This window comes from Geotrypetes seraphini, chromosome 6 (genome assembly GCF_902459505.1).
Source record: "Geotrypetes seraphini chromosome 6, aGeoSer1.1, whole genome shotgun sequence".
In the NCBI taxonomy this organism is placed as follows: domain Eukaryota; kingdom Metazoa; phylum Chordata; class Amphibia; order Gymnophiona; family Dermophiidae; genus Geotrypetes; species Geotrypetes seraphini.
The window spans coordinates 260,237,450-260,265,391 of NC_047089.1; the positions used below are offsets into that span (position 1 = coordinate 260,237,450).

A 27,942-nucleotide genomic window follows, 5' to 3' on the forward strand; every position below is an offset into this window, starting at 1 on the left:
GTATCAGCAGAGGTGGAAAGAAGAGGAAACGAGAGCCGGTGTGAACATAAGAATTGCCATCTCCGGATCAGACCCTAGGTCCATCATGTCCAGTGATCCGCACATGCGGAGGCCCCGCCAGGTGTACCCTGGCATAGTTTTAGTCCCCATATCATTGAATGCTTCTCAAGGGAGATGTGCATCTTATTTACCCTTAAATCCTAGAACGGTGGATTCTGCAATTACTTTCTCTGGGAGAGCATTCCAGGTGTCCACCACTCGCTGCGTGAAACAGAACTTCCTGATATTCATCCTGAACCTGTCCCCCTCAGCTTCAGTCTATGTCCTCTTGTCCGTCACACTGGACATTGTAAATAACTGCTTTCCCTGCTCCATTTTGTCAAATCCTTTCAGTATTTTGAAAGTCTCGATCAGATCCCCTCGCAGTCTCCTCTTCTCAAGGGAGAACAACCCCAGTCTCCTAAGTTGTTCCTCGTAGTCCAGGTTCTCCATACCTTTCACTAGCTTCGTTGCTCGTCTCTGCACCCTCTCTAGCAGTTTTATATCCTTCTTTAGGTATGGAGACCAATGCTGGACACAGTATTCCAGGTGTCTGACCATGGCTCTGTAGAGCGGTATTATTACTTTCTCTGATCTACTCGTAATTCCCTTCTTTATCATGCCTAGCATTATATTTGCTTTCTTTGCTGCCACCGCACATTGCACCATCGGTTTCAGGGTCCTATCTATCAGTACACCCAGGTCCTTTTCCTGTTCGGTCTTTGCCAGAGTTACACCTGACATACTATACTTGTGATCTTTATTTTTTCTGCCTAAATGCGTCACTTTACATTTTTCCACTTTAAAATTCATCTGCCATTTATCTGCCCACTTCTCCAATTGATTCAAGTCGCTCTGGAGTTCCTCGCTGTCCTGCGATCTGATTGCCAGGCATAGCTTTGTGTCGTCTGCAAACTTGATGATTTCACTGGATGTTCCTTCTTCCAGGTCATTTATGAAAATATTAAATAAGATGGGTCCAAGTACTGCCCTGGGGTACACCGCTAGTTACTTTTTGCCATTCTGAGAACTTCCCATTTATGCCCACTCTCTGTTTTCTGTTCTCTAGCCATTTGCCTATCCATCTTAGTATATCTCCCTCTATTCCATGGCCTTGTAATTTCCTGAGAAGTCTTACATGTGGAACCTTGTCGAACGCTTTCTGAAAGTCCAAATATATATATCCACCGGTTCTCCACTATCAATTTGTCTATTCACTGTCTCAAAAAATTGAAGTAGGTTCGTCAAACATGATTTCCCTTTCCTGAAGCCACATTGACTGGCTCTCAGGTCGTGTGTGTCTAGGTGCCGGACTATGCTATCTTTGATCAGCACCTCAACCATCTTTCCAGGGACAGACGTGAGACTTACAGGTCTGTAGTTGCCTGGCACTCCTCTCGATCCTTTTTTAAATATCGGCGTGACATTTGCTATCTTCCAGTCGTCCGGTATCTGTCCTGTTTTGATTGACAGGTTGACAAGTTTTTGCAATAGTTCTCCGATTTCAAATTTTAGTTCTTTTAGGACTCTCGGATGAATTCCGTCCAGTCCAGGAGATTTATCACTTTTAAGTTTGTCAATCTGGTGGTAAATCTGGTCCAAGTCCACTTCTATTGTGGTGAGGCTTTCCTGTACGACTCCCTTGAACACTTTCACTGTGTCAGGTATTGCTGCGGTGTCTTCCTTTGTAAAGACAGATGCAAAGAAGGAATTCAGTCTGTCTGCAATTTGTTTGGGTGTCAGGTCAAAAGCATGCCGGGACAAAGGCGCGCACAGACAACTGAGCGCAGTGTGGAGGTGCGCACTGAAGAAAATGACTGTTTTAAAGGGCTCTGACGGGGTGTGGGGGGGAATCCCCCCACTTTACTTTATACAGATCGTGCCGCGTTGTGGGGGCGTTTGGGGGGTTGTAACCCCCCACATTTTACTGAAAACTTCACTTTTTCCCTAAAAAACAGGGAAACAGTTAAGTTTCCAATATAATGAGGAAGGTTACAAACCCCCAAACCCCCCACAATGTTGCCGCGATCTGTATTAAGTAAACTGGGGGGGTTCCCCAACAAAAAACCCCGTCGGAGCCCCTAAAAACACTCTTTTTCTTCGGCACGTGCTTCCATCTTGCGCTCAGTTGTCGACGTGCACCTTTGTCTTCGGCGGTTTTGTCTATGAACCATTTGTTTGTCATCCTTGACACACCCTTTTCCTCCCAGGTCGTCCAGCGGTCCCACCACCTCCCGTGCGGGTTTTTTCCCTTTTACGTATCTAAAAAAGGGCTTGAAAGTTTTGGCCTCTTGCGCTATTTTCTCCTCGTAGACCTTTTTGGCAACCCTCAACGCCTTGTGACATTTTTTCTGATCATCTCTGTTTGTTCCAAGCTTCGGATGTTTTTGTGCGTTTCCACGTCTTAAAGGAGTCCTTTTCATTTATGGCTTCCTTCACCTCTGTGGTTAAAAGGTGAAGTGAAAGAGGCTATTAGAGCCAAAAAAACATTCTTTAAAGAATGGAAAAAGGATTTGAATGAAGAAAATAAGAAACACAAGCATTGGCAAGTTAGATGCAAAGCATTGATAAAGACAGATAAGAAAGAATATGAAGAGAAACTTGCAAAAGAGGCAAAAACTCATAGCATTTTTTTTGGTACATCAGAAGCAGAAAACCTGTGAGGGAATCTGTGGGACCGTTGGATGATCAAGGAGCGAAAGGGAGGATAAGGCCATAGCGGAAAGACTGAATGAATTCTTTGCTTTGGTCTTTACGAAGAAGATGTAAGAGATCTACTGGAAACGGTTTTCAAGGGCGATGATGCGGAGGAACTGCAAGAAATCTCGGTGAATCTGGAAGATGTACTGAGCCAAATTGACAAGTTAAAAAGTGATAAATCGCCAGGACCTGATGGTATACATCCCAGGGTACTAAAAGAACTCAAACATGAAATTGCTGACCTGCTGTTAGTGATCTGTAACCTGTTGCTAAAATCATCTGTAGTACGTGAAGATTGGAGGGTGGCCAATGTTTTGCCAATTTTTAAAAAGGGCTCCAGGTGAGATCCGGGAAATTACAGACCAGTAAGCCTCACTTCAGTGCCAGGCAAAATGTTAGAAACGATTGTAAAAAATAAAATTGTGAAACAAACATGATTTAATGAGGCAGAGTCAGCATGGGTTCAGCCAAGGGAGATCGTGCCTCAACAAATTTCCTTGACTTTTTTGAAGATCAAGTTTCAAGTTTATTCATTATTTGATTGATCGCCTATCATAATTACTAAGCGATTTACATATACAAAGAATACAGGATAAAACAATAAATGTGAATAAACATGTGAATAAAGGTGAGCCGATTGATATAGTGTATCTAGATTTTCAGAAAGCTTTTGATAAAGTTCCTCACGAGAGGCTTCCACATTGGGAAGAATAACCTGAATCACAGTTACCGGATGCTAGGGTCCACCTTGCGGGGTTAGCGCTCAAGAAAAGGATCTGGGTATCATTGTAGACAATACAATGAAACCTTCCGTCCAGTGTGTGGCGGCGGCCAAAAAAGGAAGCTGGAAATTATTAAAAAAGGGATGGTTAACAAGACCAAGAATGTTATAATGCCCCTGTATCGCTCCATGGTGCGACCTCATCTGGAGTATTGCATTCAATTCTGGTCTCCTTATCTCAAGAAAAAGTTACAGTGGTGCTAGAAAATGTTCAAAGACTGACCAAGATGGTAAAGAGGATAGAACTCCTCTCATATGAGGAAAGACTAAAACGGTTAGGGCTCTTCAGCTTGGAAAAGAGACGGCTGAGGGGAGATATGATTGAAGTCTACAAAATCCTGAGTGGAGTACAGCGGGTACAAGTGGATCAATTTTTTATCTCAGGACAAGCAGGCAGGTATTCTCACATATGGGTGACGTCATACTGCGTTCAGTATTGGTCGCCGCACCTCAAGAAGGACATGGCGGTACTTGAGAGAGTCCAAAGGAGAGCAACGAAACTGGTAAGAGGGCTGGAACACTGCCCATACGCCGAGAGGTTGGATAGGTTGGGGCTCTTCTCTCTGGCAAAAAGGAGGCTCGGGAGATATGATAGAGACCTTCAAGATCATGAGGGGCATAGAGAGGGTGGATAGGGACAGATTCTTCAGACTGAGGGGGACAACAGGTACGAGGGAACATTCGGAGAAACTGAAGGGAGATAGGTTCAAAACAAATGCAAGGAAGTTTTTCTTCACCCAAAGGGTCGTGGACACTTGGAATGCGCTACCGGAGGAAGTGATCAGGCAGAGTACGGTACAGGGATTCAAACAGGGATTGGACGGATTCCTGAGGGATAAAGGGATCGTGGGATACTGAGAGAGGTGCTGGGATGTAACACAAGTATAGAAGCTAACCAGGTAATAAGTATAGAGAGCCAACCAGGTCTTGCATGTGCAAGACCGGAGGGCTAGGACTTTGATGGGAAGATAGGACTTCAATGAGGAACCAAGGTGGCAAGGGGGCCCCTTCTGGTGATTCTGACAGGTCGTGACCTGTTGGGCCGCCGCGGGAGCGGACTGCTGGGCAGGATGGACCTATGGTCTGACCCGGCGGAGGCACTGCTTATGTTCTTATGTCATCCGACGGAGCCCAGATGCGGACGCCTCACAAGCAGACAAAGAAACTTGAAGTTTCGAGTCGCCCGCACCGTGCATGCGCGAGTGCCTTCCCGCCCAACGCAGGGCGCGTCTCCTCAGTTCTTAGTTTTCCGCAGAGCCGAGAAGTCCGTCTTCAACTCTCTGCGTTAACTTTGTTACTTGTGCCTTCTCTAACCGCGGTTTGTGTTTATTTTCTTCACGAATCGCTGTTTTTGTCTTTATTTTATTTTCGGTAAAAAAAAAAAAATTTTCTTCTACCGTCAATTTTTCGGAGCCGGCCGCATGGCCCAACAACTTCGATCTTGCGGCGGCTGTTTTCACTTCTATGTCCCGGCCTGCTATGGGCTTCAAGAAGTGTAGCAAGTGTCAGCGTGCAATCTCTATTACGGACCCTCACCGTCGCTGCCTCAAGTGCCTTGGGCCTAAACATCATCCTAGATCGTACCTGCCTTGCCAAACACTTCAGTCTCGTGCTTTTAAGCATCGTTGTATCCTGGTGGACAAGCTTTTCGAAATGGATTCTTCTGATCCCTTGACTTCGAAGATGACCTCAATCTCGACTTTGAAGACGACTTCAGCTTCGACTTTGGCCGATGGTCCTCCAGCTTCTACTGCTTCCACCTCAAGCCTCATCAGACCTTCGTCTTTTGCAGCGGCTCTTACTTCATCAACATCTGCTGTATCTTCCCCTGTTTCCTCAGGTCAGATAGCTCAGCAAACTGTTCCAGCGGTAGTGATTAAAGTGCCTAAGACTACCAAGTCGAAGCACAATCACACTACCCCAAAGGAACTTCCAGCCAAGGCAAGTGGACCGGTTTCATACGCGGATCCATTTTTGACGGCTTCCTTCCAGACCTTGTTGGAGAAGCACATTGTTCAGTTCCTTACTAACATGGGACCGAAGCTTCTCCCTCTTATCCAGCCTGGGCATGTAGCAGACTCTCGCGAGGTCGAGCCGCTTTCCTTGCCTCAGGCTCATCCTCCACACTCTTTGCAGGGAGCAGAGTCTCTGCGAGTGTCTGGTCTGGCATCTAAGCATGTTCAGCAAGGAGCAGAATCTTTACATGTGCCTTGACAGGATTCCTCACACTCTATACAAGGAGCAGAGTCTTTGAGAGTGCATCGAGGTTCCTCTACCTCTCTCCATTCTTCAACTAGGTCTCATCGCTCTTCGAGATCTGCTTCCAGACACAGTTCTCATCACCACTCGAGGCCTTCATCGAGACATGGCTCTTCCACTAAGCCTCTTTCTACTCCACATACTCCTTGTTCGAGGTCTCTCATGCCGGACCTCGAGGATATTCCACATTCGATTGCCTAGTCCAAGTCACCATATTCATCTGATGCCTTTTTACATGCTGAAGCTTCATCTTCGACACAGGCTGCCTCAACGTTTTCGAGTCCTTCTCGAGGCAAAGCCCTGGCGGATCAACTCTCATTTTCATCTTTTCTCTGTCAGATGGCTGTGGACTTGGATCTTAAATTAGATACTGGCTCCAAATACTCCAAGGAGTATCTTGAAGTCATGCATCTTCCTCAACCTCCGGCTGAGTCACTTAAGCTTCCTCTTCATAAGCTTTTAATCAGACTTTTGGTAGGTGCATGGAGACTCCTTTTTCCTTACCAGCTGTTCCAGGAAAATTGGATTCTCGCTATAAAACTGTACACCACAAAGGGTTTGACAACTCTCAGTTATCTCATCAATCCCTGCTTGTTGAGTCCTCTTTGAAGAGATCCCATCCTTTCAAGGTCTATGCCACTGTACCCCCTGGAAGAGAAGGGAAAACTATGGACAAATGTGGACGTCGCATCTATCAAAATGCCATGATGTCTTCTAAAGTCCTTAATTATAATTTTCATTTTGTTACTTATTTTGAGTTCCTTATTTCTCTACTTCCACAGTTCATGAGTTATTTGGATACTCAAAAGCACTTTGAGTTTCAAGAAGTTATAGCTTCTTTATCTCAACTTCGTTTACATCTTCTCCAGTCATCTTATGATGCCTTCGAGTTATCTGCTAGAGCAGCTGCTTTTTCAGTGGCTATGCGTCGTCTTGCCTGGCTTTGTACCATAGACATGGACCCTAACCTTCAGGACCGCCTAACCAATATTCCTTGTGAGGGCAATGACCTCTTTGATGAATCTATCGAGGCAGCCACCAAGAAATTGTCTGACCATGAAAAGTCCTTTGTTTCTATTGTCAGACCTAAGCCAAAGTGAATTCCTGCTAAACCTGCATGCCCTCCTCCTATTTATCAGCGGCGGTTTGCTCCGAGGCAGGCTCCTTATACTCGTCCTCCTCTTAAAAAGCAGCAGCCTCAAAAACAGCAGCATAAACCTCAACCTTCTGCTGCACCTAAGCCTACTCAGCCTTTTTGACTGCTTAGAACAGAGCATAACCTCCATCGTTCTGCCTGTGCCTTCTTTTTCCCCTATAGAAGGTCGTCTCCATCTTTTTTACCACCGATGGATGACAATTACATCAGACCTCTGAGTACTTACCATCATCAAGGCAGAATACTCTCTTCATTTCAATCAGGTTCCTCCGGACCTTCCTCCAAGAGAGTATCCTTCCAGTCCATCCCAGACCGCCCTTCTTCTTCAGGAAGCTCAAGCTCTGCTTCGCCTCCATGCTATTGAGCCAGTTCCTTTGGAACAACAGAACAAGGGGTTTTACTCCCTTGTTCCGAAGAAGGCGGGCGATCTGCGACCCATTCTGGATCTCAGGGCTCTCAACCACTTTCTAGTCAAAGAAAAATTTTGCATGTTGTCCCTGGCATCCCTTTATCCCCTTCTTGAGCAGAACGACTGGTTATGCTCTCTGGATCTCAAGGAGGCCTACAATCATATTCCCATACATCCGGCCTCCTGTCAATATCTCAGATTTCGGGTAGGGAATCTGCATTATCAATACAGAGTGCTGCCCTTCGGTCTAGCTTCATCTCCCAGAGTGTTCACCAAGTGCCTAGTAGTGGTGGCAGAAGCTCTACAGAACCATGGTCTTCAGGTATTTCCCTACCTCGATGACTGGCTCATCAAAGAGTCAACATCTCAAGGGGTTATTCTAGCGACTTAACGGACTACCTGGTTCCTCCAAAGTTTGGGATTCAAAATCAACTTTCCCAAATCTCAACTTCAGCCTTCACAGACTCTACAATTCATTGGAGCTGTTCTGGACACTATCCAACTCAGAGCTTTTCTTCCACAACGATTGGAAGCTCTTCATCACCTCTGTCATACAGTATCTCCCCGCTCTTCCATCTCAGCGAGACTCATGATGGTACTTCTGGGTCACATGGCCTCCACAGTACACATGATTTCTTTTGCCAGACTTCACCTTAATTCCTCAGTGGACCCTGGCAACTCAATGGACGCAAGTTTGTGACCCCATCCAAAACATCAGATGTGACCAGTGGAGTGCCACAGGGCTCAGTCTTGGGTCCAATCCTATTCAACATATTCATAAGTGATATGACCCAAGGGCTCAGAGGAAAAATATCATTGTTCGCCGATGACGCCAAACTGTGCAACATAGTAGGTAAAAGCACTATGCCTGACAGTATGACGCAGGACCTACTACTATTAGAACAATGGTCATCGACTTGGCAGCTCAACATCAATGCTAAAAAATGCAAAGTGATGCACCTGGGTAAAAGAAATCAATGCAGGACTTACACGTTAAATGGTGAGACCTTAGTTAGGACCACGGAAGAACAGGATTTAGGAGTAATCATTAGTGATGACATGAAAACTGCCAATCAAGTGGAAAAGGCTTCCTCCAAGGCAAGGCAAATGATGGGTTGTATCCGTAGAGGTTTTATCAGCAGGATGCCAGAGGTCATAATGCCACTGTACAGGTCCATGGTGAGACCTCATTTGGAATATTGTGTTCAATTCTGGAGACCACATTACCGGAAAGATGTGCTGAGAGTTGAATCGGTTCAGCGGATGGCCACCAGGATGGTCTCGGGGCTCAGGGATCTTCCGTATGAAGTAAGGCTGAATAAATTGCAGCTGTACTCACTTGAAGAATGAAGAGAGAGAGGGGACATGATTGAGACATTTAAATATATCACGGGTCGTATCGAGGTGGAAGAGGATATCTTTCGTCTTATGGGACCTTCATCCACCAGAGGGCATCCGCTGAAAATCAGGGGAGGGAATGAACTCCCGCGGCAGGTGATTGAGGCCAACAGCGTGGCAGATTTCAAAAATAAATGGAATATTCATGTGGGATCTCTAATGAGGTAAGGGCAGGAGGTTGGTGAGCAAACTCATGGGGGAAGGGTCACTGGAGTGGGCAGACTTGATGGGCTTTGGCCCTTTTCTGCCGTCATTTTTCTATGTTTCTATGTTTCTACACATATCAGTCACTCCTTCATTGAAACAGTCTCTCCGTTGGTGGATGCTCTCTTCTAATCTTTCCAGAAGCTTGCTTTTTCAAATGCCCCCACATCAGAAGGTCCTCACGACAGACTCTTCGACCTACGCTTGGGGCGCTCATCTCGATGGTCTCTGTACTCAAGGCCTCTGGACCAGTATGGATCGTCAGTGTTACATCAATCTGTTGGAACTCAGAGCGATCTTCAAAGCTCTCCACGCTTTTCAACATCTGCTTCACAACCAAGTAGTCCTCATTCGAACGGACAACCAAGTCGCCATGTATTATGTCAACAAACAGGGAGGGAAGGGATCTGCCTCCCTTTGTCAGGAAGCTCTGAAGGTTTGGGACTGGGCAATCCGCCACAACACCTTCCTCAAAGCTGACTACATTCAAGGGGCGGAAAATTGAATAAGCAGATAATTTGAGTTGTCTTCTACAACCTCACAAATGGACACTCCATTCCTCGCCTCTTCATCACATTTTTTCACAATGGGGAACGCCTCAGATAGATCTCTTTGCAGCTCCCTACAACCACAAACTGCCTCAGTTCTGCTCCAGGATTTACTCCCCTCATTGCCTCGAGGCAGATGTTTCTTCTGGAATGGACGCACCTTTTCCTCTATGCGTTTCCTCCATTCCCTCTCATCCTCAAGACTCTGGTCAAGTTGAAGAACGACCATGCCACCATGATTCTCATCGCTCCTCGGTGACCGAGACAATCCTGGTACTCCCTTCTACTTCAACTTAGCAGCAGGGAGCCATACCTTCTACCAGTTTTTCCTTCTCTCCTTACACAGAGTCAAGGATCTCTGCTCCATCCCAACCTGCAGTCGCTCCACCTGACAGCTTGGTACCTCTCAACATAACTCCTCTTCAGTTTTCTCAATCTGTAAGAGATGTTTTAGAAGCTTCTAGGAAGTCTACTACTAGACAATGTTATCACCAAAAGTGGACTAGATTTTCTACCTGGTGTTTTTCTCATCATAAGGAGCCTCAACTTTTCTTCTTATCTTCTGTTTTGGACTACCTTTTGCACTTATCCCATTCTGGCCTCAAGTCTACATTGATCCGAGTCCATCTCAGAGCAATTGCGGCTTTCCATCAGCCTATTGAAGGGAAACCCCTCTCTGCTCATCCAGTGGTTTCCAAATTCATGAAAGGACTTTTCAATGTTAAACCTCCTCTCAAACCGCTCCTGTGGTTAGGGACCTCAGTGTTGTCCTTACTCAACTCATGAAGCCTCCATTTGAACCAATTGATACTGCTCATCTCAAGTATCTCACTTGGAAAGTGGTATTTCTTATTGCCCTCACTTCTGCTCGAAGATAATAATAATAATAATAAATTTATTTTTGTATACCGCCATACCCAGGGAGTTCTAGGCGGTTCATAACAGTCAGATGAAAAATACATACGGTGCGGTTGGAATTGGAGAACATAACAATGAAATCAAAGAGGCAAATTAGTCTTATGTTTACAATTTAGGTGGGAAGGGTTGAATACAGTGTATGCAGTAAGAGAATACATTGAAAAGAGAAGGGGGATAGAAGCATAGAAGGTTAAGTGGGGGAGCAACCATCATAGAGGGGAGGGAAGGGAAGAGGGGAAGATGTTACGGAAGAGGTGGGAGCCGTTAAAGAGGAGGGGGCATTAAGGGCTTGGTCTGTTGAAAAGTAGGGTTTTGATTTGTTTTCTAAAGTTGAGATATGATGGGGCATCGAAAATGATTTGGGCGAGCCATGAGTTTAGTTTGGCCGCTTGAAAGGAGAAGGTTCTTTCGAAGAATCTTTTGAGTTGACACGATTTCAATGAGGGAAAAGTGAACAGGTTTATTCTGCGGGAGCTCTTATAACTGTAGTTCAGGTTGAAGTGAGGGTAAAGATAATCCGGTGACATACCGAATGTAGTTTTGTAGCAGATGCATGAGAACTTAAACAGAACTCTGGATTCGAACAGCAGCCAATGCAACTTGTGGTAGAAAGGGAATATGTGTTCCCATTTCTTCAGGCCAAAGATGAGGCGGATGGCAGTATTTTGGACCAGCCTCAGCTTCCTGGTGATTTTCTTGAAGGTGCCTAAGTATATGATGTTACAGTAGTCCAGGATACTCAGGATATAAGATTGGACCAACAGGCTAAAAGAGGCGTCATCGAAGTATTTTTTAATGGTGCTTAGTTTCCAAAGTACCGAGATACTTTTCTTAAATACTAGGCCGATGTGTTTCTCCAGTGTGAGATGCTTGTCTAAAGTGACACCTAGAATTTTTAAGGATTGCTCAATGCAGTAAACCAGCCCATTGACATGTAGCATGGTTTCCTTAATTTTGTCATTTGGGGCTGCTAAGAAGAATTTAGTTTTTTCCGGGTTTAGCTTTAATTTAAATGCTGCCATCCAAAGTTCGATCTGGGTTAGAGTGAAGGATAGAGAGTTTAGTAGCTCAGGAGAAAAGCCGGAGAGCGGAATGACTATGGTGATGTCGTCCGCATAAATGAAGAATTTGAGCTTTAGGCTCTGCAGAAGGTTTCCTAGGGAGGCAAGGTAGATGTTGAACAGGGTGGGGGACAAGGGGGAGCCTTGTCGGACCCCACAGGGGTTGTCCCAGCCATAGGAGATAGTGTCGTCTTTAAGCACCTTATAGGTTCTATTTGTCAGGAATCCATGGAACCAATTGAGAACATGACCAGAGATTCCAATAGACATCAAACAATCCAGCAGAATGGCGTGGTCGACCAAGTCAAATGCGCTGTTCAGATTGAGTTGCAGTATTAGAGCCTTGGCTGAAGAGTTGAAGAAGGTAGACAAGCAGAGATGCTAAAATTGTTTCAGTACTGTGACCTGAACGGAAACCAGATTGGTTGCCATGTAAGATATTGTGTTTTTCCAAATATGTGGTGAGTTCGGTGTTTACTATCCCCTCTGCTATATTGGTTACCAGGGAGATATTGGCAATAGATCTGAAGTTGGATGCAATGTTAGATGGCTCTTTTGCATTTTTTTAAATTGGTGTGATCAAAATGTGCCCTTGTTCTGCAGGGAACTTCCCTGAGGATATTAGAAAGTTGATCCAAGTCAGCATCTTGGCTTTGAAATTGACTGGGGCCGATTTCATGATGTTTGGGGGGCAGGTATCTAGTCTGCAGTAGGAGTTGGCATACTTATTGTAGTATTTACTAAAAGAATAAGTCCCAGTTCAGGTCGGCTCTGGAGTCGTCGGAATCTAGTAGAATGGGGTAGCACCAGTGGGTTTTGGCCGGGGCGGTTAGCGAGGACCTTAGTTTTTGTATTTTGGAGTTGAAAAAGTCAGTCAGTTTGCGGTTAGGGTGGGTTCTTTGGGGGCGTCGATAAATTATTCATTATTGTATAGATCATTTACCAGCTTGAAAAGACTGCTACTATTGGTTGAAGAATTGTCAATTAATAGTGGCTGAAGTTATAATGGAAAGCCAGAAGTTTAACAATAGAAATGCCAGAAGTTTAACAATAGAAATGCCAGAAGTTTAACAATAGAAATGCCAGAAGTTTAACAATAGGAGTGGCAGAAGTTTAACAGCAGAAATGGTAGAAGAAATGACAAAATTAGACTAACAAAAAAAAAGAAGGGGGGGTTAATGGCTGAAGTTATAGTAGAAATGACAAAACAGTCTAACAAAGGGATTGAAGGATGAGGTTACCGTACTTATCGTCTGAAGGTCCTGTCTGTGTGGACCTGTCCCGATGTTAGGGTCCTGTTGGTTCGGGATGTGGAAGGAGGTGATCCTCTTGCTTTATGAACTTTTACTGCTCCACCCTCAACACCTGAAAAAGCAGGCTGGAGTTCTGGGTCTGGATCTGTAGCAAGATGTCCAGTCAGTAACAAATCTGTAGTAAGATTGTTCGTTGAGGTCTAATTCCGGAGAGCGGGTTACCAGGCTGTATCAGGTCTGGGCCTACCGTGGAAGTAGGTCACTGTCCCTGCGTTTGAGGGTATGGGGTTTGGTTGTGTGGTTCCTGACTTTGGGCCCAGCGCTTCAACGCAGGCACTTCGCGCAGGCACTTTGCAAAGGTGCGTGCTAAGGCGCACGCGCCTTTGTCGTATGCCTTAGTCGGCACGCCAAACGGCAGCACGCCGTTGGTGCAAGCAGTTTTAACTGTCGGCGGTCTCCTGCAGGTTCGGGAGGGGGGCGGAGCAGTGCTCCCACGCTCCTCTCCGCTCGGGAGACAACGAAAGCTCGGCAGCCAGCAGGCAAGTGTGCTGAGGCCGAGTGAAAAGGCCGGGCTCCGTTGGTGCAAGCAGTTTTAACTGTCGGCGATCTCCTGCAGGTTCAGGAGGGGGGCGGAGCAGTGCTCCCATGCTCCTCTCCGCTCAGGAGATAACGAAGGCTCGGCAGCCAGCAGGCAAGTGTGCTGGGGCCGAGTGAAAAGAGTCAGTGAGTTGCAAGCTTTAGTTGCTGATCCACCTTTCATTGTCTTCCATCATGACAAAGTGGTTCTTCGTACTCATCCTAAATTCCTCCCTAAAGTGGTCTCAGAATTCCATCTCAACCAATCCATCGTACTTCCAGTGTTTTCTCCAAAGCCTCATTCTCATCCTGGAGAATCAGCTCTTCATACTCTGGACTGTAAACGTGCTTTGGCCTACTTGGAACGCACCAAACTACACAGAACTACTCAACTTTTTGTCTCCTTCGATCCAAACAAGTTAAGGCATCCTATCTCTAAGCGTACCATCTCCAACTGGATGGCGGCTTGTATCTCATTCTGCTATGCCCAGGCTGGATTACCCCTTCACAATAAAGTCACAGCCCATAAGGTCAGAGTAATGGCAGCTTCAGTAGCTTTCCTCAGATCTACACCTATTGAGGAAATTTGCAAGGCTGCTATTTGGTCCTCAGTTCATACCTTCACTTCTCACTATTGTCTGGATACTTTCTCCAGACGGGATGGACACTTTGGCCAAACAGTATTACAAAATTTATTCTCCTAAATTGCCAACACTCCCACCATCCCATTCTGGTTAGCTTGGAGGTCACCCATATGTGAGAATACCTGCCTGCTTATCCTGGGATAAAGCACAGTTACTTACCATAACAGATGTTATCCAGGGACAGCAGGCAGCTATTCCCACAACCTCCCCACCTCCCCTGCTTGGCTTCTCTGCTAGCTATCTGAACTGAGGAGACGCGCCCTGCGTTGGGTGGGAATGCACCCGCGCATGCGCAGTGCGGGTGACTTGAAACTTCGAGTTTCTTCAAGCAAGTCTGCTTGTGAGGCGTCCGCATCCGGGCTCCTTCGGATGACGTCACCCATATGTGAGAAAAGCTGCTTGCTGACCCTGGATAACACCTGTTACGGTAAGTATACTGTGCTTTTTCACTCTATCAAAAATTACAAAGACTATGGGACACGTGATGATGTTACAAGGAAATACTTTTAAAACCAATAGGAGGAAATTTTTTTTTTTACTCAGACAATAGTTAAACTCTGGAATGTATTGCCAGAGGATGTGGTAAGAGCGAATAGCGTTGCTGGTTTTAAGAAAGGTTTGGACAAGTTCCTGGAGGAAAGTCCATAGTTTGTTATTGAGAAAGACATGGGGAAAGCCACTGCTTGCCCTGTATTGGTAGCATGGAATATTGCTACATTTGGGTTTTGGCCAGGTACTAGGGACCTGGATTGGCCATCATGAGAACGGGCTACTGGGCTTGATGGAGCATTGGTTTGACCCAGTAAGGCTATGTTCTTAGATAGCAGAAATCAGAAACCGGGACCAACACAATTAGAAAAATCAAAAGACCAGATACCAAAGGTAAAAAATAATTTTATTTTTAATTTACTACTACTATTAATTATTTTTATAGCGCTACCAGACGTACAGAGTCAGAAAGAAGACAGTCCCTGCTCGAAAGAGCTTATAATCTAAACAGACAAACTGGATGTAATGGATACAGTTAAGGGGATCGGTTGATCTGCTGGTGAGTTGTTGGGCGGGGAGTAGGGTTATAGATCGAAGGCTATATTAAAAAAAAGGAAGGATTTCAGTCTGATTTTAAACAAAGGAACGAAGTCTGGAATTAGCAGTGGAGTAGAAAGGTACTGCTAAGAGCAGCTTATCTAAGGAACAGTGTTCTCTGGGAGACGTATAAGGTGAGAAGAGATATTGAGGGACAGCAGAATGAACACACTTGTAGGTCAGCAATAGGAACTTGAACTGTATGTGAAGGTGGATGGGGAGCCAGTGAAGTGAATTAAGGAGAGGGGTGACATGAGTGTAGCGAGGTTGGTAGAAGATAAGTCGTGCTGCAGCCTTTTGCGCAGATTGCAGGGGGGAGAGGAGGCACTGCGAGAGATCAGTTAGAAGTAGATTGCAGTAATCTAAGTGTGAGGTTACAAGAGTGTGGACAAGGGTCCGGGTAGTGTGCTCAGAGAGAAAGGGGCAAATTTTTGTGATGTTGTAGAGATAGAAGCGATGTGCATAGAAAATGAGAGGTCGGAATCGAAGACAACTGGAACGATGACAGTATTATTTACTGAGATGGAGGAGGAGGAGCAGCTCAGTCTTGGACATGTTTAGTTTCAGATGATGGCAGGACATCCAGGCAGCAATGTTAGCCAAATAGGCAGAGTCATTTTCTTGGACTTTAGGTGAAATTTTAGATAAAGTAAATTTCAGATAAAGTAATGTGCTAGCTGTGTTAGTCCATTTTAAAGGTTACTAAATTAAAAGAAAAATATAGGGGAATTAAGGCAATACCTTTCTGCTGGATTAACAATATGTTCCTTGTCATCGGCAACAGATGAATCCAGAGATGTGTGGGGTTATGACCATCCACCAGCAGGTAGCGATAGAGAGCATTAAACTGAGCTCTGTCATACAGAATGTTAAGCTCTGTGGTCAGCCAGTATTCTCTTATCTCCAGTAGGCAAATGAAACTAGGAACTTGTGAGAGATCATCCATCTTCTGGTTTGTTCCTTTTCTGGGTTTCCTGGTTGAGTTGAGCCTAGGGTATTTAGGCACTGGGTCTGCCTATTCTAGGGGTAGTCAAATATTAAATAATCAGATGCAGGCTCTTAAAATGATATCCTACCCATATCAAAAATTTACTAGAAAAAAGAGGGTAATAAGATGATCAAAGAAAATTTTATATTTTGATTACTCCAAGAAATAATGATCGCTAAGAAATGTTGATCAAATGTATATATTTTCATCACCTAAAAATCTTTGTATTCTTTCACTTAAGTTTTATGAAGGAGATCTCACTAAACATTTAATATACTATGGGAGATGAGCATATTATAAAATTCAAAAACTCAGATCATAGTACCTCCTATGATTTAGACATCATTGGAAGTCCGCATCCTGTGCTCCATTCTTTAGTCATGTATGCTTCATAAAGATTACAAAGTTTTTTAGGTGATGAAATATTCACATTTGATCAGCAATTCTTAGCGATCATTATTTCTTGGAGTAATTAAAATATAATATTTTCTTTGATCATCTTATGATCCTCTTTTTCTAGTATTCTAAGGGTAGTGCCAGACCCCTCCCCCCAGCTCCTGTTTCCTTCACCCTTTGCATGCACAACAAACCCAAAAACATAAACCCTTTTTGGGAGCAGGAAGTTTATGTGCACATTGATGGTGCTTCATTTAGACCACTGTTCTTCAACTGCCGGTTTGCGGACTGGTGTCGGTCTGCAGTGCCGGCACGTGCATTGGGCCCGAGACAGTGTTCTTCAGCTGCCAGTCCGATCGATGTGGCCGACTCCCTCTTCCTCACTGACGCAATGCACAAAGACGGGGGCAGCGGCTCCTATGCACGTCTCGCGCCTGAACCGGAAGCCTTCTCTCTTGACTTCGCAACATCAGAGGGAAGGCTTCCAGTTCAGGCGTGGAACCTGCGAGGAGCCACTTCCTGTGTCTTTGTGCACTGCGTCAATGAGGAAGAGGGAGCCGGCCCAAAGATAACACTGAGGGTGGCATAAAACGGCCAGAAGTTAAGGCACAGCATGGAGGGAGGGAGACAACAAAGGTAGGGGGAATGGTTTTAGTTTTTAATTTACATTACATTACATTAGAGCAGGGGTGTCAAAGTCCCTCCTCGAGGGCCGGAATCCAGTCGGGTTTTCTGGATTTCCCCAATGAATATGCATTGAAAGCAGTGCATGCAAATAGATCTCATGCAGATTCATTGGGGAAATCCTGAAAACCCGACTGGATTCTGGCCCTCGAGGACCGACTTTGACACCTGTGCATTAGAGATTTCTATTCCGCCATTACCTTGTGGTTCAATTTAGTGATTGAATTGTGTTAATTTTAAGAATTTACCTCTGCTGTCTGTATAATCTGTGTTTTGGTAGGAATTAATGTTGAGAAGCATATGTACAATGTGCTTTGTGTAGTTTAATTTTGTGGTTATCCATTATGTGTTAATAAGATAATATTGCATGTATATATGAAAAATGAATGGAAAAATAGTTTATCCCAGGACAAGCAGGCAGCATATTCCCACACATGGGTGACGTCACCGACGGAGCCCCGCAGCGGACAGCCTCGAAAGCATCTTGCTTGAAGATCTCGAGCTTTCGATTGCTGCATCGCGCATGCGCGCGTGCCTTCCCGCCCAAACTAGGGGGCGCATCTCCTGAGAGGATCCTCAGTTCAACGTTTTCCGCGGAGCCGAGAAGACTTGTCGACTTGGTTCCCGTAGCGTTGTGCCTTCTCTTCACCGCGGCTGAGTACTTTTTATTGTTTTCGGTCGCTGTGTTTCTATACTAATTCTATTTTATTTCTATATATAAAAAAAAAACAAAAAAACATCTTTTTGTTTTTCTTTAGCGTCGGGTTGGAAGATTGAGGCCTAGGCCTCTCTTCTCCGTTCTCGACACGGACTTTGTCCTATCTATGTCCCGGCCTGTTACCGGGTTTAAAAGGTGTTATCAGTGCGGTAGGACTATTTCCATCACTGATCCACATAGTCGGTGTATGATCTGTCTCGGGTCGACTCATCGCCCTGAAGATTGTCTTCGCTGCCTCACTCTTCAACCTCGTGCTTTTAAACGCCGCTGCGACAGGTTTTTGGAGCTTTTTCCTCGTATGGAGCCTGAAAAAGCTGTGGCCTCGGTCGAGGCATCTGTAAAATCCTCGACTCCGGGTCCAACCTCGAGTACTAAAACCTCGACCTCGCCTCCTCGACAGGCCTCGGCCTCGAAGACCTCCGGGTCCTCGGCCTCGAAGGCCTCGACGATGTCCTCGAAGCCTGGATTGGGGGGTAAGTCTCCTGCTTCCTTTTCAGGTACCATCCCTAAGAAGCCGACAGAGTCTACCTCCATTCAACCTGGGGCCCCAGGTTTGACTCCGTCTTCCAGACCTTCAAAACGTGCTTCCAAGTCCAGGGAATACTCTCGATCGAGGTCGCCCTCCTTGGAACGCACGAGACCTCCTGTGACTCCGAGTCCTTTGGTCTCCGTCCCCATGTTTGAGGATATGCTGAAGTCAATTCTGACTACGCAAATTTCCTCAATAGTGGCTCAGTTGGTACCGGCCTCGACTCTGTCTGCGCAACTCCAGCCTGAGCAAAAATCTGCACCTTCTCGACGATCTCCTCGTCGCAGGTCTCGATCCAGGGTTTCCTCGTCGGACTCCTCATCTGAACATGGGGCTAAACAAGCATTACCTCGATCCAAGCACAGGTCTCGATCTTCGAAGCTTACCTCTACAAAGAGCTCGAAGCATTCTGATCTTACTTCCAAAGCTCATACTACCATTGCCTCTTCAATTTCATCGAGGCATTCGAGGTCGAGGACACCACCTTCGAGGCATTTGTCTCGAGAAAAATCTCCTCTTACTAAGTCTCGTACTCCGCGCACCTCTCCGACTCGGAGCCTTAAGCGGAAACATTCAGCCACTCCTCCTCTGACAGGCAGTGGAGCATCTTCCATCACTTTGCATCTTGAATCTGAGCCTGTATCTCAGTATTCACGCGAGGCTTCTCCATCTTTTTCAGTGACACATCGTTCTCGTTCTGTTTCTCCTGAGGAAGCCTCGACCTCGAAGTCTGCTTCCTTTGCTAAATTTGTCTTCGACATGGGGCAGGCTCTTAATATTGATTTACGTTCCGATTCAAAATACACGCCTGAATATCTGGCGGATATGGAACTTTCTCATCCTCCTAAGGAGACTTTACGTCTACCCATGACACCGGTGCTGAAGCAGACATTTCTACGTAACATGGAGACTCCTTATTCTGTGACAGCTATTCCATCGAAGCTGGAGTCTCGGTATCGTACTGTTCCATGTAAAGGGTTTGAGAAATCTCAACTTTCTCATCAATCTCTAGTGGTGGAATCCTCCCTGAAGAAGGCTCACCCATCTAAGGTGTCTGCAACAGTTCCACCAGGACGCGAAGGGCGAACTATGGACAAGTTTGGGCGCAGACTTTATCAAAATTCTATGATGACAAATAGAATTTTGAATTACAACTATGTCTTTACTTCATATTTTAACCATTTTTTGAAGCAGTTGTCATCGTTTTGCCCAGACTGGCCCAAAGAACGCCTTTCTGAATATAAACATATTATTCAATCTCTATCTCAGTTACGTCTATTCATGTTGCAGGCATCTTACGATGCTTTTGAGCTATCCTCCAGAGTCTCGGCATTTGCAGTGGCTATGAGACGTCTTGCATGGCTCAGGATTGTAGATATGGATCCCAATTTACAAGATCGATTAGCAAACCTGCCGTGTCAAGGTTCTGAGCTCTTTGATGACTCTATTGAAGCAGCTACTAAAAGGCTTTCTGAGCATGAGCGCTCCTTCGCCTCTCTGCTTCGTCCGAAACCAAAACCTTCTGTGACTAGAGCTTACAGACCTCCAGCTCGTCGTTACCCCATGAAGTCCACACCGGCTTTTTCTAGGCCTCCACCTAGGCGGCCACAACAACAACGTCCTCAAAAGCCCCAGACACCTGCTCCAACCAAAACAGCTCCGTCTTTTTGACGGTCCAGTGATGAGCATTCCAACCTCTTTACATCCAAATTCCTCCCTACCCATCGGAGGTCGCCTTTCCCTTTTTTCATCTGTCTGGGAAACCATTACATCGGACCTTTGGGTCCTTACGATCATCCGCGAGGGATACTCTCTGCGCCTGCTTCAGGTGCCTCCAGATCACCCTCCAAGAGAGTGTCTTTCCAGTTCCTCGCAACTTCCCCTTCTTCTTCGGGAGGCTCGGGCTCTTCTTCACCTTCGAGCAGTGGAGGAAATTCCTCCTCTCGAACACAACCAGGGGTTTTATTCCAGATACTTCCTGGTTCCAAAGAAGACGGGGGATTTGCGACCCATTCTGGATCTCCGAGCTCTCAACAAATTTCTAGTCAAAGAAAAATTTTGCATGCTCTCTCTCCCGATTCTGTACTCCCTCATGGATCAAGGGGATTGGATGTGCTCACTGGATCTCAAAGAGGCTTATACTCACATTCCTATTCATCCAAATTTTCGCAAATATCTCAGGTTCAAGGTGGGGAACCTTCACCTTCAATACAGGGTTCTTCCATTTGGCTTAGCAACCTCTCCTCGGGTTTTCACCAAATGTCTGGTTGTGGTAGCCGCGGCCCTTCGAGCCCAGGGATTGCAAGTTTTTCCTTACCTCGACGATTGGCTTATAAAAGCTCCTTCTCTTACAGGGGTTACGCAAGCGACCCTTCAGACTATTTCTTTTCTTCAAAGTCTGGGGTTCCATATCAACTTCCCAAAATCTCAGTTAGTTCCAACTCGATCGATCCAATTTATTGGAGCGGTGTTGGATTCTGTCCGCATGAGAGCTTTTCTTCCTCTCAACCGACAGAATACTCTCTTAAACCTTTGTCATCATGTAGCTTCCCTATCAACTATCAGGGCGCGTCAAATGATGGTCCTTCTCGGTCACATGGCATCTACAGTACATGTGACTCCTTTAGCAAGACTACATCTTCGCATCCCTCAGTGGACTCTGGCATCCCAATGGCAACAAGCTCTAGATCCACCTTCTCGCCATATAACGGTGACACCTTCTTTAAAGAAGTCTCTCCGCTGGTGGATGCTCTCTTCAAATCTTTCCAGAGGTTTGCTGTTTCACCATCTTCCTCATCAGAAAGTTCTCACAACAGATTCGTCCGAGTACGCATGGGGAGCCCACGTAGATGGTCTCCGTACGCAAGGATTATGGACGGCCACAGATCGTCGATGTCATATCAATCTGTTGGAACTCAGAGCGATATTTCTTGCTCTCAAAGCTTTCCTTCACATCCTTCACGACCAAGTAGTCCTTGTTCGGACGGACAATCAAGTAGCAATGTATTATGTCAACAAACAGGGCGGGACGGGTTCCCATCCTCTGTGTCAGGAAGCTCTGAAGTTGTGGCATTGGGCGATTTCACACAACATCTTTCTTCGAGCCGTTTATATTCAGGGTATTCAGAATTGCCTTGCAGACAAATTGAGTCGTCTGCTTCAACCTCACGAATGGACGATCAACTCCCCCACACTTCGTCAAGTATTCAATCGATGGGGGACTCCTCGGGTGGATCTTTTTGCGTCACCCAACAACTTCAAACTTCCTCTGTTTTGTTCCCGCATCTTCTCCCCTCTTCGTCTCGAGGCGGATGCTTTTCTACTAGACTGGAGGAATCAGTTCCTTTACGCCTTTCCTCCTTTTCCTCTGATTCTCAAAACTCTTGTCAAGTTGAAGTCGGATCATGCCACAATGATTCTCATAGCACCTCGGTGGCCCCGACAACATTGGTTCTCTCTTCTTCTGCAACTCAGCATCAAGGAACCTCTTCTTCTGCCAGTTTTTCCTTCTCTACTCACTCAGAGTCAGGGATCCTTACTTCATCCAAACCTGCAGTCTCTTCATTTGACAGCATGGTTCCTTTCTACCTGATGGATTCTGCTGAATTTTCTCAGTCTGTTCAGGATGTATTTCTGGCTTCCAGAAAACCGTCCACTCGTCAATGTTATAGTCAAAAGTGGACCAGATTCTCTTCTTGGTGTTCCACTCATAATCTTCAGCCAACTTCTTCTTCTTTGGCTTCCGTTTTGGATTATTTACTTCATCTATCCCAGTCAGGTCTTCAATCCACATCTATTAGAGTTCATCTTAGTGCAATTGCTGCTTTCCATCAGCCTTTAGAGGGGAAATCACTTTCGGCACACCCTCTAGTTTCTCGTTTTATGAAGGGTCTTTTTAATCTCCCACCTGTCAAACCACCTCCTGTGGTATGGGATCTTAATGTGGTCTTGGCTCAATTGATGAAGCCTCCTTTTGAACCTATTGACTTGGCTCATTTTCGATATCTTACTTGGAAAACTGTTTTCTTGATTGCTCTCACTTCAGCTCGTCGAGTTAGTGAGTTACAAGCTTTGGTTTCGGATCCACCTTTTACTGTTTTTCACCATGACAAGGTGGTACTCCGTACGCATCCCAAATTCTTACCTAAGGTAGTGTCTGATTTTCATATCAATCAATCTATTGTTCTACCGGTATTTTTTCCTAAGCCACATTCTCACCCTGGTGAGGCGGCTTTGCATACTTTGGATTGTAAACGTACGTTGGCTTTCTATCTTCAACGTACTCAACCTCACAGAAATTCTCCTCAACTTTTTATTTCTTTTGATCCAAATAGATTGGGTCATCCCGTCTCGAAGCGTACTATCTCCAACTGGATGGCTGCATGTATTTCTTTCTGTTATGCTCAGGCTGGTCTTCCTCTACAGAGTCGAGTAACAGGCCATAAAGTCAGGGCTATGGCGGCTTCTGTTGCTTTCCTCAGATCAACTCCTATTGAGGAAATTTGTAAAGCTGCCACTTGGTCCTCGGTTCACACTTTTACTTCTCATTATTGTCTGGATACTTTATCCAGGAGGGATGGCCATTTTGGCCAATCTGTTTTACAGAATCTTTTTTCTTAAATTGCCAACTTCCCTCCTCCCTTTTGATTTAGCTTGGAGGTCACCCATGTGTGGGAATATGCTGCCTGCTTGTCCTGGGATAAAGCACAGTTACTTACCGTAACAGGTGTTATCCAGGGACAGCAGGCAGATATTCCCACAACCCTCCCACCTCCCCTGGTTGGCTTCTTAGCTTGGTATCTGAACTGAGGATCCTCTCAGGAGATGCGCCCCCTAGTTTGGGCGGGAAGGCACGCGCGCATGCGCGATGCAGCAATCGAAAGCTCGAGATCTTCAAGCAAGATGCTTTCGAGGCTGTCCGCTGCGGGGCTCCGTCGGTGACGTCACCCATGTGTGGGAATATCTGCCTGCTGTCCCTGGATAACACCTGTTACGGTAAGTAACTGTGCTGTTGCAATTAGTACTATTAAGGGGGCAGGGTCTGGGGCAGAGATTGGGTGGAGATGGGCGGGGTCTGGCCCATGACTTAGCCCAGTGTTCTTCAACTGCCGGTCTGCGGACTGGTGCCGATCCACAAAATAATTCTTTTATTTCTGCTGGTTCATAGGTGTCAAAAGGTTGAAGAACACTGATTTAGACGATTAGGACATTGGGTGCTGGGGAAATCCTGGTGATATTGTGAGTACTTATGTGTTTTCAGCCATATGTGTTTCTGGAGTGAGTAGTGGTTCTGTGAAACAGAATAAGGTGAATCTCCATCCTCTCACATTCAGCTTCATAAAGGTGATGGAAAGGTCCACTGAGTATGGCAGCATTTTGAAGCACTTTCCTGTTCTTTTGGCGGTGGCCATTTTAATTCCCCTCCAAGAACCAGTTAAGTCAGACTTCTATATCTGGCATAGTTTGGGATGGGTATGGGGGACTACATAAGAACACAGTCCTACTGGGTCAGACCAATGGTCTTTCCAGTGCAATAGGTGAGATATTCTAGACCAGGGGTAGGCAATTCCGGTCCTCGAGAGCCACAGGCAGGTCAGGTTTTCAGGATGTCCACAATGAATATATATGAGATGGATTTGCATGCATTGCGTCCTTGAGATACAAATCTATCTCATGCATATTTATTGTGGATATCCTGAAAACCTGACCTGCCTGTGGCTCTCGAGGACTGGAATTGCCTACCCCTGTTCTAGACAAGTGGGTTGTATCCCAATGGCTGCAAACCATATGCAGAAGGAATCCATTCCGGATTTTTTCTGTGACTCTCCTGTACTTCACTGGGAGCTATAGCACTACCTATAGTTTATCCCTTCTCCATGCATGCCTGAAGGAGTGTTTCTGTTTTGCTCTCTCTTATTTTATTTGGTCTTTTCGTCCCTCTTTTGGGCTTTGTACTCGGAGTGATTCTGAAGCTCTGCCAGCATTGAGAACACACAGATTTCGGTCTGCAGCTGACAGGCCGATCCCAGTGGGTACCTGTTTGCCAGCCTGCATTGATTTCTTAGGGACTTGGGGCTGTCCCCACATTTTTTCTTCCACTACTGAACTGAGGTTCGAGTGCAGGCTATTAGGCGTACCTATGAGTCATAGCAATGTCTCGCAGGATACCAGCTGCGTTTTTCACCTCTGCTCTTTCCTGTGCATGTCCATTGGTCAGCGTGGGTATCTGACTGGCAGCCAGAAGATCAGCATCGAGGTATTCCCAGCACAAGGCAGTGATTCTTTGATTCCAGCTACTGTAAGAGAGCTGAGGCAGGCTGCAGCACAGGTCACAATCTGTGAGGTGGATCGGGGGGAGGGGGGTTCTGAATTTGGCAGTTATTGGGGTTTCTGCATGTCTTCAATTCAACTTAATAACCACTAGAAGGATGTAGAAGATGAAGAAGTAAGGCAAAACTGGATACAATCACAACAATCTAACACCTCACTTCGGGTTCAATCATAGGATGGCACGCAGGTCTTTAAAGACAATTTGTCCACAATATCTAAAAATGTCCAACTTGAATTCATCTGCTTGTCTCCTTATGTAAGTGTAGCTTAATTGCTTACAACTGTGTTGCTTACTGTCACTTTTCAAAAATAAACAACACAAAATTTTCTTTTACTTATCCATTTAGTATAAATCATGTTTTATTGGTGCATAATCAGCAAATACACAATACAAAACAAGAATACAACAAGGTCGAGATCACCAAAAGTACAACAAAACAATTTTTCAAATAATCTCCCCAACCCCACCCACTCCCGATTGCAAACACCCACCCCACCCCGAAGCCCCCCGAAGCCTTACCCATATCCCTAAACCAGCAAGAAAGTAAAGAGACTGCTGAGCAAGCTGTGTTCTTATGCCGCTCAGCACTCATTAAACAAGACAACATTACCCCAACCATCCACCCACAGAATCGATCCCCATCCTACCCAACTAACACCACACACACCTGTGTATTTATACCAAACATCCACACTCAACCAAACAGCATACCAACCATCCCGGGTAAACAGCTGAGGGCACATGGTATCATCAGCTAAATGAGTTTAAGACCAGACTTCTGGCCCTAGGGGAAAGCGATTGAATATAGGAGTCCCAAGTCTGCAGGAAAACTTTCTTCCGCTTGAAGGATAAGCGGGCATGGCGCAGCTGCTTCAAGAGCATCAAATTATGAAAGTGATTCCTCCAAGCCCAGTAAGCAGGTGCGGTTGCTTGCATCCACACACTAAGTATGATCATCTTTCCTATAACAGCAGCCTTCCGGATCAACAACCGATGTCCCCGAGCAGCCATCTTTAAAGATTCATAGTGATCCAAAAGCAAGCCCACTGGCGACATCGGAAGAGATTGTCCAAAAAGCTGTTCCAGGAAGCGGAGTACGGCCCTCCAAAAAATTTTCACACGAGGGCAACCCCAAAATGCATGAAAAAATGAATTGCATCCCTGGTGACATTTAGGGCAGGTGGAGGAAGAAATACTCCCAGCTTTATGTATCCGCTCTAGGGAAAAATATGCTCGATAGACCACTCAAAATTATTCCCTCAGTTCGGCGCTGATAGAAATAGAGGAAATACGATTAATAAGGGAAGGGAAATTGAAAAACGCCCAAATCTCTCCCCCAGCGATGCACCAAAGCCTCATAAGACTTCCGAGGAGAGAGACATCGTAAAGCGCCATGCAACGCAAACACCGTCAGGCCGCTAGCATGAAACTGGGCAAAAAAGAGTCGAAGATGGTGGCCCAAATGAAACCGTAGGCTCGGGCGAGCCAAGGACTCCACATGATGATGAATTTGTTTGTAGGTGAATAAACCACCCACCCCTAATGAATGTAGCATGGAAAGAGCTCCCCAAGATTTCATAGCCCCCTCATAGCGTCCAATAAATGTTCAAGAAGAAGCAAACCCTCTCCAAAGATGGGGTTATCGCTGCCAGGAAGAAACTGCGGATTACCCCGAATAGACAACTGATCCAAATCCTGAGGTTCAACCACCCCCCTCCCCCCCAGCAACCCGACCAAGGCCCTCCAGCAGAAGCACCAAGACCAAAGAACACTGGACCGAAATGAGGGGGGCAAAAGGTGGACGGGTATCTGGGACAACGAAAACAGGTGCCAAGGTTGAAAAAGAGCAGATTCGAAGTCCCAAGAAAGATAATCATCACTCCATAAGCACCAGTTACCCAAATAAAAAAGCAGATATGCCAAGTTATACAGGCCTATATCCGGAAGTCCCAAACCACCGATCCTTCCCGGGCCAAACAGATAAGTAAGTGAGATCTGAGACTTCTTACCCTGCCAAAGAAAGCGAGTCAACTGCCTATGAAACTGTTGAAGATCCCTGCGCCGAAGGCAAAGGGGCAGTAACTGGAGCACGTATAGCCAGCGGGGAAAAACAACCATCTTATACAATTAAATTCTGCCATAGAAGTAAAGAGGCAGGGACATCCACTGCTCAAAACTACAAGTCGTAGCGGCCAACAAAGCATCAACATTAGCACGATATAGCAGTCCCATGCAGCTCGTGAGCTGTACCCCCAAATACTTGAACGAGCCGTCCACCCAACGTAAAGGAAGCCGACCTGGCCACTCCCGACGCACAGAGTCTGTAGTAGCTAGCGCCAAGGATTTATCATAATTAAGCTGAAAGCCAGAAAAATCACCATACTCTTCGAAAAGCGACATAAGAGTGGGGAAGGAAGCCCATGGTTAGGTCAAATGAACTAACAAATCATCTGCAAATGCCGAAATCTTAAACTCATGACCTCCAAGACGGACTTCCCTAACCTCCGTATTAGCAGAGATCTCTCGAAGCAAGAGATCCAATGTGACAAAGAGAAGAGGCGACAAGGGGCAACCCTGTCTAGTACCCCTTTTTACTTATCCATTTAATGTAGTGTCTCTAGCATGCTCTGACGGGACCCGTTTCGCCCAAAAGGGCTTTTTCAAGGGTTCATAAAGGAGCTCGTTACTGGCATCCTCACTCGTTTGGGGCTAGAGTTAATTTCCTAGCATTCTGTTCGCCCTTTTCGCCGCTGCCGCACATTGTGCAGACGGCTTCATTGACTTGTCGACTAGTACTCCCAAGTGTTTTTCCTGGGGGGGTCTCTCCGAGTACTGCACCGGACATCTTGTATTCGTGTATAAGATTTTTGTTACCAATATGCATCACCTTACACTTATTCACGTTAAACCTCATTTGCTATGTCGCGGACCATTTCTCGAGCGTGTTTATGTCACGTTGCAGGTCTTCGTAATTCTTCTGTGTTTTCACTATTCTGAATAACTTCGTATCGTCCGCAAATTTAACCACCTCGCTCGTTCCAATTTCCAGGTCGTTTATAAATATGTTGAAGAGCATGGGCCCAAGCACAGAAATATAAATATGTTGAAGAGCATGGGCCCAAGCACAGAACCCTGCGGCACTCCACTCATGATGCTTCTTCAGTCCGAGTATTGTCCATTTACCCCCACTCTCTGTTTCCTATCCGCCAACCAATTTTTAATCCACGTGAGTATTTCACTCTCAATTCCATGGCTCGCAATTTT

At 45.7% G+C, this 27,942-nt stretch overlaps 1 protein-coding gene across 7 annotated transcripts in view; it reads left to right on the forward strand.

Moving 5' to 3' along the window:
- The window catches only part of KLHL15 (kelch like family member 15), a 113,552-nt gene that overhangs the window by 8,269 nt on the left and 77,341 nt on the right, over positions 1–27,942 (forward strand). For 2 of the 7 annotated variants that reach the window (XM_033948417.1, XM_033948414.1), the window contains exon 2: positions 23,515–23,585. The exons of the other annotated variants lie outside the window; for them this stretch is intronic. The gene's annotated coding sequence lies outside the window, so the exon portion shown is untranslated. The remainder of the gene's footprint in view (positions 1–23,514; positions 23,586–27,942) is intronic. 7 annotated transcript variants of the gene reach the window in all.